At 33.9% G+C, this 13199-nt stretch overlaps 1 protein-coding gene across 1 annotated transcript in view; it reads right to left on the bottom strand.

Annotated features, from left to right (window-relative positions):
- LOC106873415 (tetratricopeptide repeat protein 28) overlaps positions 1-13199 on the bottom strand; it is a gene marked incomplete at its 3' end in the record, with an annotated part of 155172 nt that overhangs the window by 109481 nt on the left and 32492 nt on the right. The window lies entirely within an intron of this gene.

The raw sequence follows: 13199 nt of genomic DNA, 5'->3' as shown, positions 1-13199 counted from the left end.
AGAGACAAACACAGAGAGAGACAAACACAGAGAGTGAGAGAGACAGACAGACAGAGAGCAAGAGAGACAGAGAGAGAGCAAGAGACAGACAGACAGACAGACAGAGAGCAAGAGAGAGACAGACAGATAGACAGAGGGCAAGAGAGAGAGAGACAGAGAGTGAGAGATAGACAGACAGACAGACAGACAGACAGAGAGAGGGAGAGATAGACAGAGAGCGGGAGAGACAGATAGAGAGCGGGAGAGACAGACAGACAGACAGAGAGCGAGAGAGACAGATAGGGAGTGAAAGAGACAAGCAGAGAGCGAGAGAAACAGGCAGAGAGCGAGAGAAACAGGCAGAGAGCGAGAGAGACAGGCAGAGAGCGAGAGAGACAGGCAGAGAGTGAGAGAGACAGAGAGCGAGAGAGAGAGAGACAGACAGAGAGTGAGAGAGACAGAGCAAGAGAGAGAGCGAGGGCGAGAGCAAGAGAGAGAGAGAGAGAGAGCAAGAGAGAGGGTGAGAGAGAGAGGGAGGGAGAGAGAGGGAGAGAGAGAGAGAGAGGGCAAGAGCGAGAGCAAGAGAGCAAGAGAGCATGTGTGTGTGTGTGTGTGTGTGTGTGTGTGTGTGTGTGTGTGCGTGCGTGCGTGTGCAAGAGTTTAAAACTCATTCCCTCAACATAGAAAGAAATAATGTTTAAACTTAAAGCAATGTTTATTTTCCAGAAAACCATCAAGATAATATTTTTATTTTCTTTCATAATATATTTAATTTGATAATATATTTATTTTCTTTTAATGTTTGTTACTTAAAATGCTGGTTACACTTTTCTTTAGCTTATTGTAATTCTAACATCTATTACTATTTCATTTACTTTAGGCTATATGTATAAGATCTGCAAATGCATGTTAAAATAGTTATTAAAACAAAATAAATAAGCCTTTTTAGGGCAAAATAAATAAATGTACTCACTGAACAATTAGGCCTTTTACTATATTTTTTTAAACTTCCTTAACAACAAAAATCAAAAGTATATATCTTGAAAGCATAAAAGCTGTTTGACACCTAATTAAACCTAGACATACAGGTTACAACAAGTACAAGACAGTGAAATTGAGAATATTTTTTTTAGTATGAACAAATAAGAAAATTAGAAATCTCTATAATGAAATCTTGTCTAAATATATCTATTTTCAATTGAGTTAAAAATAATATTTAGTGTGATGATTAAAAGCAGCCTTTTTTAATGTACAAAAAAAAATATTGTAGTCACTTAAGAAAACAGTAAACTCCACATAACGCCAAAAGACTGAAGAAAAGTAGTGTAAGAGAGCATTCTGCAAACTAAATTTAAATTTGGTATGGTCTCACATATGTAATGAGTTGTGAAAAATACAACTGAGATTAACCAAGCAATTAATAGATTAAAAACTCCCTTTGGATATGTTTAAATTTAAAAACAAGGGAGAAAGCTCCCTTATTAGATCTGTTCAATTAATTAAATCAGCTGTTCAAAATTTTTGGGACAATATAGACAATACCAATTGGAGTGAATCTTGTCTTTAAAGCCAACTGGGTAAGCAACTGACAAGTTTCAGCATTATCAAACCTTTTCAATGAAGCTGATATGCAGGATGCCTTCTAGAGATGTTTTCTCGACACTATATTCTCACGCTTAGTCTTGCCAACTGAGTAAAATGTACTTTACTAAGCAATTTGTAAAGCACCAAAACAAGTCCATCACTAGTTCACAGATATGTGAAACTATTGTTTAGAATAACACATGCTAATATAATTTTCTGTTCAAATTGGTAATTTAAATAAAGTATTCATAGTAGTTGGAAATAATATAACAATGTGATTACTAATACCCATAGTCAAATATAACTTGAAAAAAACAATCACCAATAAACAGAAACAGAAGATAAGGTTTGAGAGAAAGTCATTTGTGAACTGCAACACTCTCTCTTTAAATAAGTATTATATATTTCTAAAAAACATGAAATACATACAGTCTAAAAGATATTTCTTTTAATCTATAAAATTCTGTGGAGGTGGGGGACGGTCCTGTATGCACAGCCAAACCTCTGGATCAGTCTGTACCAAATTTGGCATGGAGGCTTTCCATTATTCAGGGGAAGGTTCTAGTATAATATATAACTTTGATAATTGTTTTAAAATGTAATGAAAAATGATTGAGACCTACATTTTAGAAATTTATTATTACCATTTAAAAAAATTTTTGTAAGCTAAATGTTTCTAAATATTGATAAATTATTCTCTTATTATTATCATTAATGCCAGTTACAAGCCTAACTCTTTGTCTTTAGATTAAATTGTGTTACTCCAAACAATAATATCTGTTAATTATTTCATATCTTAGATAATAATCACAAAGTGAAATATGGAAAATAAGGCATTATATATGAATAAGAAGTTTCAACTGTACAAACCAATTGAAATAATGATAAACTATAAATCAAATGTAATCATTATCACTTTCTTCCATTTCCTGAACTCTTTAAATACAATTAATGTAATCATGATATGCTTGAGAAGACCTGTTGAGTCAAGTAAAACCAAAATCATGGCTGTGGCCATTTCCCCTGATTGGCTCCCGTTTCAGTGGTACGTAAAATGTGAATGCAGTCGATGCCAGTGTCCCCTAATTGGCTCTTGTCTAATAGAATTTTTCAAAATCATTACATTTTCAAAATGGTTTGCAAGCAGATGCCCTTCTTTTAGGGAAAATTTTGTCTTTTGAAAGAAGCTGATGTAGTTATGGCACAATTTTTATCGTTTGCTCTTCAGAACCATCAAAATTCTGTAGCATCAGAAATATCATGAAAATGACTATGGTTAATATACAGGAAGGGAAGTGACAAAAGCTTCCTATGATGATATAATGAATTTATAAGTTAAACATGAACTGTAAAAGTATTTTCGGATGAAGTGGCTCAGAATCACTACTTCAAGCAAAATACTCTCAGTATACTTGAAAGATTGTAATACAGAACTGAAGATTACAAAATATTATAAAGGTTTTCTGAAATTAATAAATAAAATAACATTTATGTTCACAATAGAGCATGAAATACTTATATATTTATCTGAAGAGGAAAGACAAAAGTCATACACTGTTTAAACCCTCTTCAACTGAGGGAATAGAATAATCGACTATGACTCTAATAGTTGATGGTTAATTTGAACATTTGCAGATTAGTAGTAGAATGAAAAACATAAGTAGGGAGCCAGTTTTAGATTAATGTTTTTAAGAGAGTAACAGAGGGGAATAAGTATTTTGGAAGGTAAGACAAAGTGATTGTTATTAGAGTATAACTAGAGAAAAGTATATTGTGAGAAGTGCAAGGGATTGTATATTGAAGTACATTCAATGAATTAAGAAAGGAGTAGCACTGAATTATTTAGTTTTAAGGCAGAACCATTTGTGGTTGTGTTAGGAGAGGATGTACAACTGGTAGGATAAATGATCAAAGAATTAATGTGGGCTTACTCTTAACCAAACAGTTTTTTCTTAGATGTGATCTAGATTGTGCATATTGAAATAAATGCAGTATACTAAGTAAGTAATACTGTGGGATATATTTGTAGTTTTAGGGGAAAAAATGTTGTTCCTACTAAGTCAATTATACAAAATAAATAATGACCAACCACATAATCTTCAAATAAAATTCCACTTACTTTCTGTAAACATCATATCTGAAAGGATCCCTCAACACTATATTTAGTAGGACTACAATTTTTGTGAATTTATTTGATTTAGTTTTGGTTACAAATTACATACATCATGTTATTTATGTTTTTTTTTAATTGGCACTCCATTGGTTATGATGATGTGGGTTCCAGTTGATCCAATCAACGGAACAGCCTGAAAATACTTGAGCACTCCATAGACATGTGTACCCTTAACATAGTTCTCAAGGAGATTCAGTTTGACACAGAATGTAACAAGGCTGGCCCTTTGAAACACAGGTTCTATTCATTTTTTCCAGTACGTATCAATAACTGGTATTAGGGCTGATGCTCATTTCCATTTTCTATAAACAGATGAAAGTTAAATCTTTTTACTGAATAGAACATTGGTCTTATCACATGTAGAATTTTCTACTGAAGGAATTGAAATCAGTACTGCTGCTTAGAGAGTGGAATTATAACATGAGCCATATGGAGCTACACAAACCCAGCCATTGAGAACAAAAAGTTTCAGCCTTGGACATCATTCAGTAACAAGATATGAAGCACTAGGATCTTGGCTGGTTGCATGAATACAACACTGTCCTAAAATCACCACCTTTCCCACCTGATTGAAATAAACACAGAATACAGATATATCAAAGTAGATGAAATATTAACTGATGCTGTCCCTCAATAAAACAGTGGACCAATGATTGGTCTCTTCAAGCTCAAATGTTAATGAATGCAAATAAAGAAAAAAACAAAAACATGATTGCAGAGACTTCAAAGTAGAGAGGCTTGGAACCAAGACATAGCACCATCTGCAAAAGGACTTTAAGTAGATTCTAAGGGGTTATTTAGTAGTCTAAAGGTGAACATATTTCATTATGGTCTAAGTTAGATAATTTTAAAAATTAGCATGTAAGTTTATTGTTGTGTGTAATATATCTTTTGATATTTCACAACTACAAATACCACCAATAAGTAATGGCGTTGGAGTGGAGTTGATTTCAAAGATTTACTGAGGACATAGAATGCTACTATGGTTGAGATGAATAAAACTTACAGTAACCCTTTATCGTAATCTTGGGAGATTTTGGAGCAGGGAATGTAACTATTGATGTAAGATATATTTATTCTCTTTGATAAATTAATTCAGGAATTAAGTGGTAAGAACAATCATTTGTCATGTATTGGGTTGGCAACTAAGTTCCCACCGTCTTTTTAAATTTTGGAATTTATTGCGTTTTTAAATTTTGGAATCTATTTTTTTTGAGAATTCTATTTTTAATCATTTTGGAATATATTTTGTTTTTGTTTTTCTAGTTAATTTTAGTTACTTTTTGTTTATTTTCAGATCATTAAAATGGAATGTCAAGTTAAGAAAAATGAGCATTTTTGACACCTCCTTCTTTTTGCTTTTAATCAAGGTTCTAATTCAAATGCATGGCTGGGAAGTGCTACCACTCTCCTGATTTGGCACCAACGGATTTCCACCTCTTTCAAATGCTATGCATGGAGTTTCGTTCAATACAATTTCGCAATCTAATTCTTCAACTCATCTTGTCTTGAGGAACCACCTAGGCACTGCATTGTCATTATCTCCCTCTTGCAGCTCCTACTGTTTATTTCCTCTTTCTCTCCTCTTCCACAACTAGATGCAAGTATCTATACAGATTCTCTGCAAGAACCGGCACTGTCACATGCCCTCAGTTCAATCCCCTCTTCCCCTAGCATGAAGCTGACATCCTGCTAGGGTTTATAGTTTTGCGAGCTGCATGGTAGTCTCAATGGTAAAAGTGACACAAAAAAAAAAAAAAACCCATGCAGCTCCTACTGTAAAGTGGTTGATGCTAGGAAGGGGATCCAACTGTAGAAACCATGTCAAAACAGACATTGGATCACAATCCAATCCTCAGACACATTGGATCCCATCAAACTATAAAACTCATGCCAGCATAAAACAGGGACATTAAATGATGATGATTTCCTTCTCTGATTTTGCTTATTGTATATCATCATGTATCTCAATTTTTTCATCATCTTATTTGTTAATCTCAGCATCCCAGGATCTAACCTCACCATTTCTTCCCTTCTATTCCTTTCTCATGGATATCCTTTACCAACAGTCATACATGGCACCTGCTCTCATAGCATCAATTCACATCACATATCCATACCATCACAGCTATCTCTCCTGCACATATGTAATGCTTATCTACTTAGTTCACTTCATTCATTCATTGGATGTATGGTGGCTAACACCATATATCCAATGGATCGGGTTTGCCTCAATTTTCTCCAGCCATCACAAATATTCCAAATTCCCTGTTCCCCTCAGTCTGGTTATGATTTATAAAATTAGATACTATGTCTATTCAAAATCTTATCAATTATTGTAAAATTGTTATATGTTTTTACTACTTTATCTTTTAATTAAGGAGATATTGAATCTGATTCATTACCAATCTATAAATGAAGTATAATGTGCTTGAGGATAATTACAAAAGTTTGCTTTCAGAATTATAAACAATTTTAAAATTCAAATGAAAAAGAAATCTTATATAAACTCTGTTAACCTTTGCAAATCTTTTCAGTGATATTCATTAAAAGATCTCTAAAGATCACAACCTAATCAACAATAACCAAATTTAAGAAACAACATATTAATAGGAACATATTAATAGTAGCATATAAAGAGCTTGATATCATGAGTGTGTGTATGTGTGTGCATGTGCATTGTTTCTACAGAGTGAGTATAATTTACTTTATATAACAACTTCTTTACAATCATTAGACACTTTATAAACAGTACAAATTAATTTTTATATAGACCATCTCTGCCTCTTCTGTATTTACAGATTTTGTTTGCAAGTCTTTCTCACTATACCTCACTTGAATCCACTTTTGAACAACCCTCCTTGTTTCTCCCCATTAAGTCAATTTTTCTAAGAAACTGCATTTCTACAGAAATCAAGTACATTATATATATATACTCCTAATTGGATTTAACTTTTTCTATTTCACAGATCCTAAAGGGATTTACCCAAAAACTATGATGAATCCTTTTCCAAGACAAGTAAGTATGTGATGATTATGATGATGATGTGGTGTTAAAATGTTGGAATACTAGTCTTCATTTGATCACTAGTTACACATACACAAACTAATAGAAAAGTAAACCTATTTCCTGTATTTTTGATAGTGATTAGCTAAGGAATGGAACACAAACACTTGTTCTAAAAGCTGATATCAATATCTCAATGTACATAACTGTAAGCTGTTTGGCAAGCTTTTTTTCTAAATAGCTTTTTAGAATTTCAAACTAAAAATAATTGAATGAATTTTCCAATCTAAAAACCTCTGAGTACTATATCATCATGATCAAAAGACACATTATAAGAACTTATAAACTATGCTCTCATAACTACAGTATGTATAAACTTGTTCTTTTCATTTTTTAAGGCTACCATATGATAAAACATCTTTATATGTCCAACATGGGTTGAACTGTCCCTTATGGTCTGAATAAGCTTTTATCTGAAGTTATTGCCCTCCTAAGAACACTTCTCAGTCATATGTTGCATTTTTTGTATAGTTACTATGATTAAATAGCAATCAGATTGCACTTGGTGTATTTTACTGTGATACCAAAACTTGAAAGACTAAAGATTCCTCCTCACTCTATGTTGTCTCTGTTCAAGGTAATGTGACTCAGTGGCTGAATAGAAGAGTGAAGACAGAGAGGAAAGCAGGATGAGAAAGAGTGAAAGGTAAGAATGCAATTGAAAAACACAGTGATAGGAGCAAGTGGGGTGATAGATGAGGTAATGGAAGAGAGACAGTTGCTACATGCTGGTTGTTGGTATAGAGATTGAATCGGAAAACAGTACTACTGGTGTGAGGAGGAAAGAGGAAGTGACAGAGGTAGACAGGGTGATAAAAGAAGAGTAACAGAAGTGAAAAAGATAAATGGAGAACAAAAAAAAAAATGTCAACAGTGAGTGATAGAGGAAGGAGTAATGAGAAAGGGTGAATAATAATAAAGATAGGTTATGGAAAGCAAGAGTGTGAGTGATGGGTAACAACAGAGATGGACACTGATAAGAAAGAATGAGTGTAATTTTAAACACATTCAGCCAAAGTATTTAATAATATATATTCACTATTTTAACAGAAGATATTCAAGATTACACTCTCTATTGCTATTCAAGGAAAAAATATTTTATTATTGTCCCTAGATTTTCTAGATGTATTAACTGAAATAATTGAGTCATCAGGTTAGAACATTCCAGTCCTTCACAATGACCCAGCTGTAAGCTTGTGACTTGATAGCTTGTTTGAAGGCTGTCCACTTGAATTGTATCAACACATTTTAATAGAGACACCCTATTTTCATTATTTGAGTCTACATAGAAGATGACAGCAACAGAAAGGAGAATCCAAGTTCTGTCAGGATCAACTTTGTCACTTTTCGTAAATGAAACTAAATACTAGTAAAGTACTGATAGAGCTAATAAACAAATAGAAGACAAAAGGCAAAGCAATGTGTTGAGTGAGGAGGAAATAGGCTTTGATTTTTAAGGGCATGTAGTTGATAGAATACTAATAAAAACCATGCAACTAGTCTATGAACTACTATTGTGTAAATTGTAAAGGGTGCAGCATATTTCTTGCCCAATCCAGACATGCTTTTGGGTACTTTCAGGTATAGTAATTTTTGACAAGTTACAAAGGCAAGTGTTGTTGAGCACCTAGGTCCAAACTACCTAGTGGGTTCCCACCCATGTGTGGATTAGGTTCCTTAAATGTTTTTCATTTTTTTTAATCAACTTATATCTTGTTTTATTGTGTTTTATATAATTTTATTTTCTGTGTTTTTCTCAGTTTTTTTCTTTTAATATGTTCATTGTATAATGGCCTTACTCACCCCCTTGTATTTATATAACTGTCTTATCAACCTGTACATGGTCTGTAACCCATACCCATGTTTTAACATTTATTGGATGTATGTACAAAACCTTGTGAAGAATGACTATTATTATTAAAAATATTGAAGTGATAGTAATGATAGAAAAGTCACATTCTTCAAATTTCCAACCTCACCAGGATCAACCTTGCATTTCATGTTTCCAGGTTTGATAAAATAAGTACCAGTCATATACTGAAATAAATTCATTTGACTATATTCCTCTACAAATGTGTGGTCTGGCACCAAAGTTAAAAACTAATTACTGTTGCTAGTACCTTCATCAAATTACGACATAAACCACTGGAAGAGCCTGTATATGCTTGCCTGAATTGGTAGAAATAACATCTGAATTTCCCTTAAATTACTGTCTTGGATAGTGTAGTTTTGAGATATTATGTCTAGGAAAACAGATGGCATGGTAACTGTTACAATGTCTTTAATGATGTTTGTTCAATCAGAACTGACATCGCCCAAAATAACATAACATTCTCAAAATAATTTTTCAATTTTTTAATTTTTTTTATGTGAATATATCCTTCCAAACCATTAGTTTGAAAATCTTTAGATTCTTGTTTTATTTCTTTTTTCCGATAATTTTTTAAAAACAAATTAGAGATTTAATTATAAAATCTAAGACACTAAAGAGATTATCTGTTCATTATTTTGAAACCTGTTGCCAAAGCAACTGACTACAACTTCAGGTGTCTTTCATTGATTTGTATAGCACTTCAATATAATCCAGGTATTTATTTTACTGACACTGTTGGAATAAAAGGATGTCAAATCTACTTAAGTTCAAACTTGGAACTGGTGGAAATCAACGTCCTAGCACAAACACTGCTCTATGAAATCCTACTATCTTTCATTTGAATAATAGAAATTACTAAATTTCTTTTCACTCAAATATAGCTAAAATAATTTTTTACACAAGAAATTGAAAGCTGGCCCACCACATATTTGATATGTCAACTATGCTCACATATGAACATATACAACAGTAGATAATGGGGACATAGAAGTGGTGATGGATAGAAAAAATAACTTGTAGTACATAGAAAAAAATTTCAATTTATCAAACTAAGCTGAAAAAAATACAGTTAACTCTTCAACATTTACACTGACCATATCAGACCAGTCATGTCCCTTTGTCGTTTATTCTACAGCTATAGAATTTATCTTTCACACCTCTGTAGCAAACTGGAATTGAATCAAAATCACCAATACTTATGTTACATTAAGCTAAAAGTAAAAAAAAAAAAAAATACTCAATAAAAATTACAGCTTAGGCACAAAGCCACATTTATTGAGAGAAAGGAACAATAGGTGAGACCAACTATAGTATTTGAATAATACTTTATTTTATCAATCTCAGGAGAATGAAAAGTAAAATCAATTTTGGTAGAACCTGAATTAAGAATGTAAAGAGACAGCTAAATATGACAGAGTGGACAGCTGCTCTACTGATCTGGCCAATATTAATAAAATACAAATTTACAGAAAGGCTTACAATATCAAGTTTATGGTATCAAACAAAATCCTTAAAACAACATTTAATTATACTATTGGTTCAAAATCTGCTAATATGCATTGCTACTCAGAGCAAGGAATCCTACAATAAGTACTTACTAGAAAAGAAATATCAGATCAGTTTAAAAAATAGTTGGTAAGGTCATAAAATATTTTCCATTGGAAGATGAACCTCAAGTCAACTCATAACACATGAGTAAAATTGGGTGGATGGAAATGAGTATAAGAATGTCAAATGGACTGTACCTGTAATTCAAAGAGTTCAGCTTCATCTCATACTGTGTGACATTCACTGTGCCTCAGAATTTTACATTAAAAATATGTGTCTGTGGAATACTCAACCATTTACATTCATTGAACCTGGCAGTTCAGTTGATTGAACACTCATGGGTGGAAAATCTGACCAAGGTCTCTCTCTCTCTCTCTCTTTATATATATATATATATATATATATCATCACTTAACGCCCACTTTCCATGCTGGCATGGGTTGGACGGTTTGACTGAGAACTGGCAAGCCAGAAGGCTGCACCAGGCTCCAATCTGATCTGGCAAGGTTTCTACAGCTGGATGCCCTTCCGAATGCCAACCACTCCAAGAGTGTAGTGGGTGCTTTTTACATGCCACCGGCACAAGAGCCAGTCAGGTGGTACTGGCATCGACCACACTCGTATGGTGCTTTTTACGTGCTACCGGCATGGGAGCCAGTCAGGCAGCACTGGCAATGACCACACTCGGAAGTCCCTATTTTTCAGTGAAGTATGACCAACAACATAAATATGCCTCCTGGAGGCCTACGCAAGTATACACACATGCGCACCCACACACATTTGCACTCACCTTTTCCACCAACACCACAGTACTTAACCCTTTTGATTCCAATCCACTTATGACCACCCCTGATTCTATGATATAAACATCCTGTTTTAAAATTATTTTAAAACCTGTCACTAAAATTTCATGTTAATTTGTGTTCTAAAAACCAGTTTAATAAGGACAGTTATTTTACTAAATTCTCCACTATTTTCAAAATTACTTGAAACCAAGGTGAGGTATTACAACAGAAATATGGTAACAAAGGGATTACTGTGATCTAAATTAAAACCTTCCATCATAATTTCATATATTATCCAAAATGTATAGTATTAAATATCCATCACAGCTGATCTTTCCAATCGGTTTCGTGTAAAGAATACAATGGAGTGTTAGGTAACGATCTGATTATATAACTTTACACTCATCAAAGTTATATAATTGGATTGTTACCTAACACTCCATTGTATGTATTCTTTACATGAAGCCGATTGGCAGGATCAACCGCGATGGACATTTAATACTATACATTTTGGATAATATACCCACTCTACTGACAGATAAACAAGTGCATCTTTTCCCCGACTTACGGTCTCTTAGACGACTAACGTGTGTATATATATATATATATATATATATATATATATATAAATACACACACACACTAGACAAAATGACAATAGTATATGTTGTTCTTCAATACAGGAACCAAATAAATAAATAGTTTATTTGGATGCTAATAAATTGAAGAACAAATTTGAATCTTGAGAATCAGTAATACTTCACCAAAAATTGTGTAAAGAGAAATTTATTCAGTAAATTTTTTTCTGTGTAAATTCAGAATTTTAAAAATATTTAAGAAATGCTTTCCCTTTGTTCACCATGAATATAAAAAAATACAAATGAAATTCTTTCTAAACCTTTCTTGAAATAACACACAGTGGAAAAGATATTCTGAATAGAACAGTTAAATCTTACTAAGTAGGTTAACCAGTCTGTTTGAAGAAAGCAAAGCAGATAGCTTTCAAGCAAGTAGACAAGTAGACTAATAAAAGAACCTTGTATCAACATTATTTGACAACAGCTGGATTTGACAGGTCAGTTCTAAATACTTAAAAATCATTTGTGTGTGACAAACCTTGTACTCCAATGCCACTGTTTTTTTTTTTTTACTTGCAAACAAACAGTACATTTTTCTTCCCTGAAAACTAATCATTTATAACTTTTGCATTTCATAAAGACTCGTCAATAAATACATCATTTAATTTCGACAAGTTAAAGGATCTTCTCACGAAATAGTAGAGAATTAAATGACAATATCACAAAATCCCAATGCAGTAAAACAGTTATTGGCCCAACAGGTTTCTCCTTCATTTGAAATATCCAACATGGCTAGAAAGTAATGTATGCTTAAATGTCTCAAGGAGGGGAGGAAATTGAGGAAAATATAAACCCCAAAGACTGCCAAAATGATGATACATATCTCATATGTTAAATAACATTAATAATCACGAATATGTTATAATTACATTATTTACATTTGATGGATATTTGTCCTCATCTTGTTTGTTGTTAACACGTTTCAGCTGATATACCCTCCAGCCTTCATCAGGTGTCTTGGGAAAATTTCGAACCTGGGTTCTCATTCCTAAGGTATTTTTCAATGTTGTTGTTGTTATTATTAATCCTGGATCAAATGTAGACCGAGAAAGGGCGCTTGGCACCTCGAGTGCCGCCAAGCTCTCACCACCCTCAGTCAGGCGGGCAGTGCGATCGGTAGTAGCTCCACTCTAGCGTTCTATAGAGGGTTAGTGGGAGAAAAGTGTGACGACGTTCTCGGGGAAACTCTAGGCGTCGAGGATAATCAGCTAAACAGTCTGTTCAGGAGAACTTTCGGGCCAGGGCCCATGGATAATTTCCAAAGGTCCTTCGCCTGGCAGTGCTACCGATGTGCACTACCTGTTCGAGATAAACTCTACCGACACGGAGGTGCCGTCAACCGGGCTTGCCCGAGGTGCACTCAGGACGACGAAACCATTCTGCACGCACTCGTCCAGTGCCCGAGCATTGCTGACCTGTGGGTCTATATCGAACAGCTACTGTCACGTGTAGGACGGATCCGGCTATCAGCTGAATCCATCGTGAGAATTGACCCGCCGACCTCCTTTAACCAGGAGGGCAAGGCAATTTTCCTATGCCTAGTGGCTGTAGC

The sequence above is a fragment of the Octopus bimaculoides genome, chromosome 1, assembly GCF_001194135.2.
Source record: "Octopus bimaculoides isolate UCB-OBI-ISO-001 chromosome 1, ASM119413v2, whole genome shotgun sequence".
In the NCBI taxonomy this organism is placed as follows: Eukaryota; Metazoa; Mollusca; class Cephalopoda; order Octopoda; family Octopodidae; genus Octopus; species Octopus bimaculoides.
The sequence above is the reverse complement of the archived record's forward strand: the minus strand, read 5'-3'. Positions and strand labels throughout refer to the sequence as shown.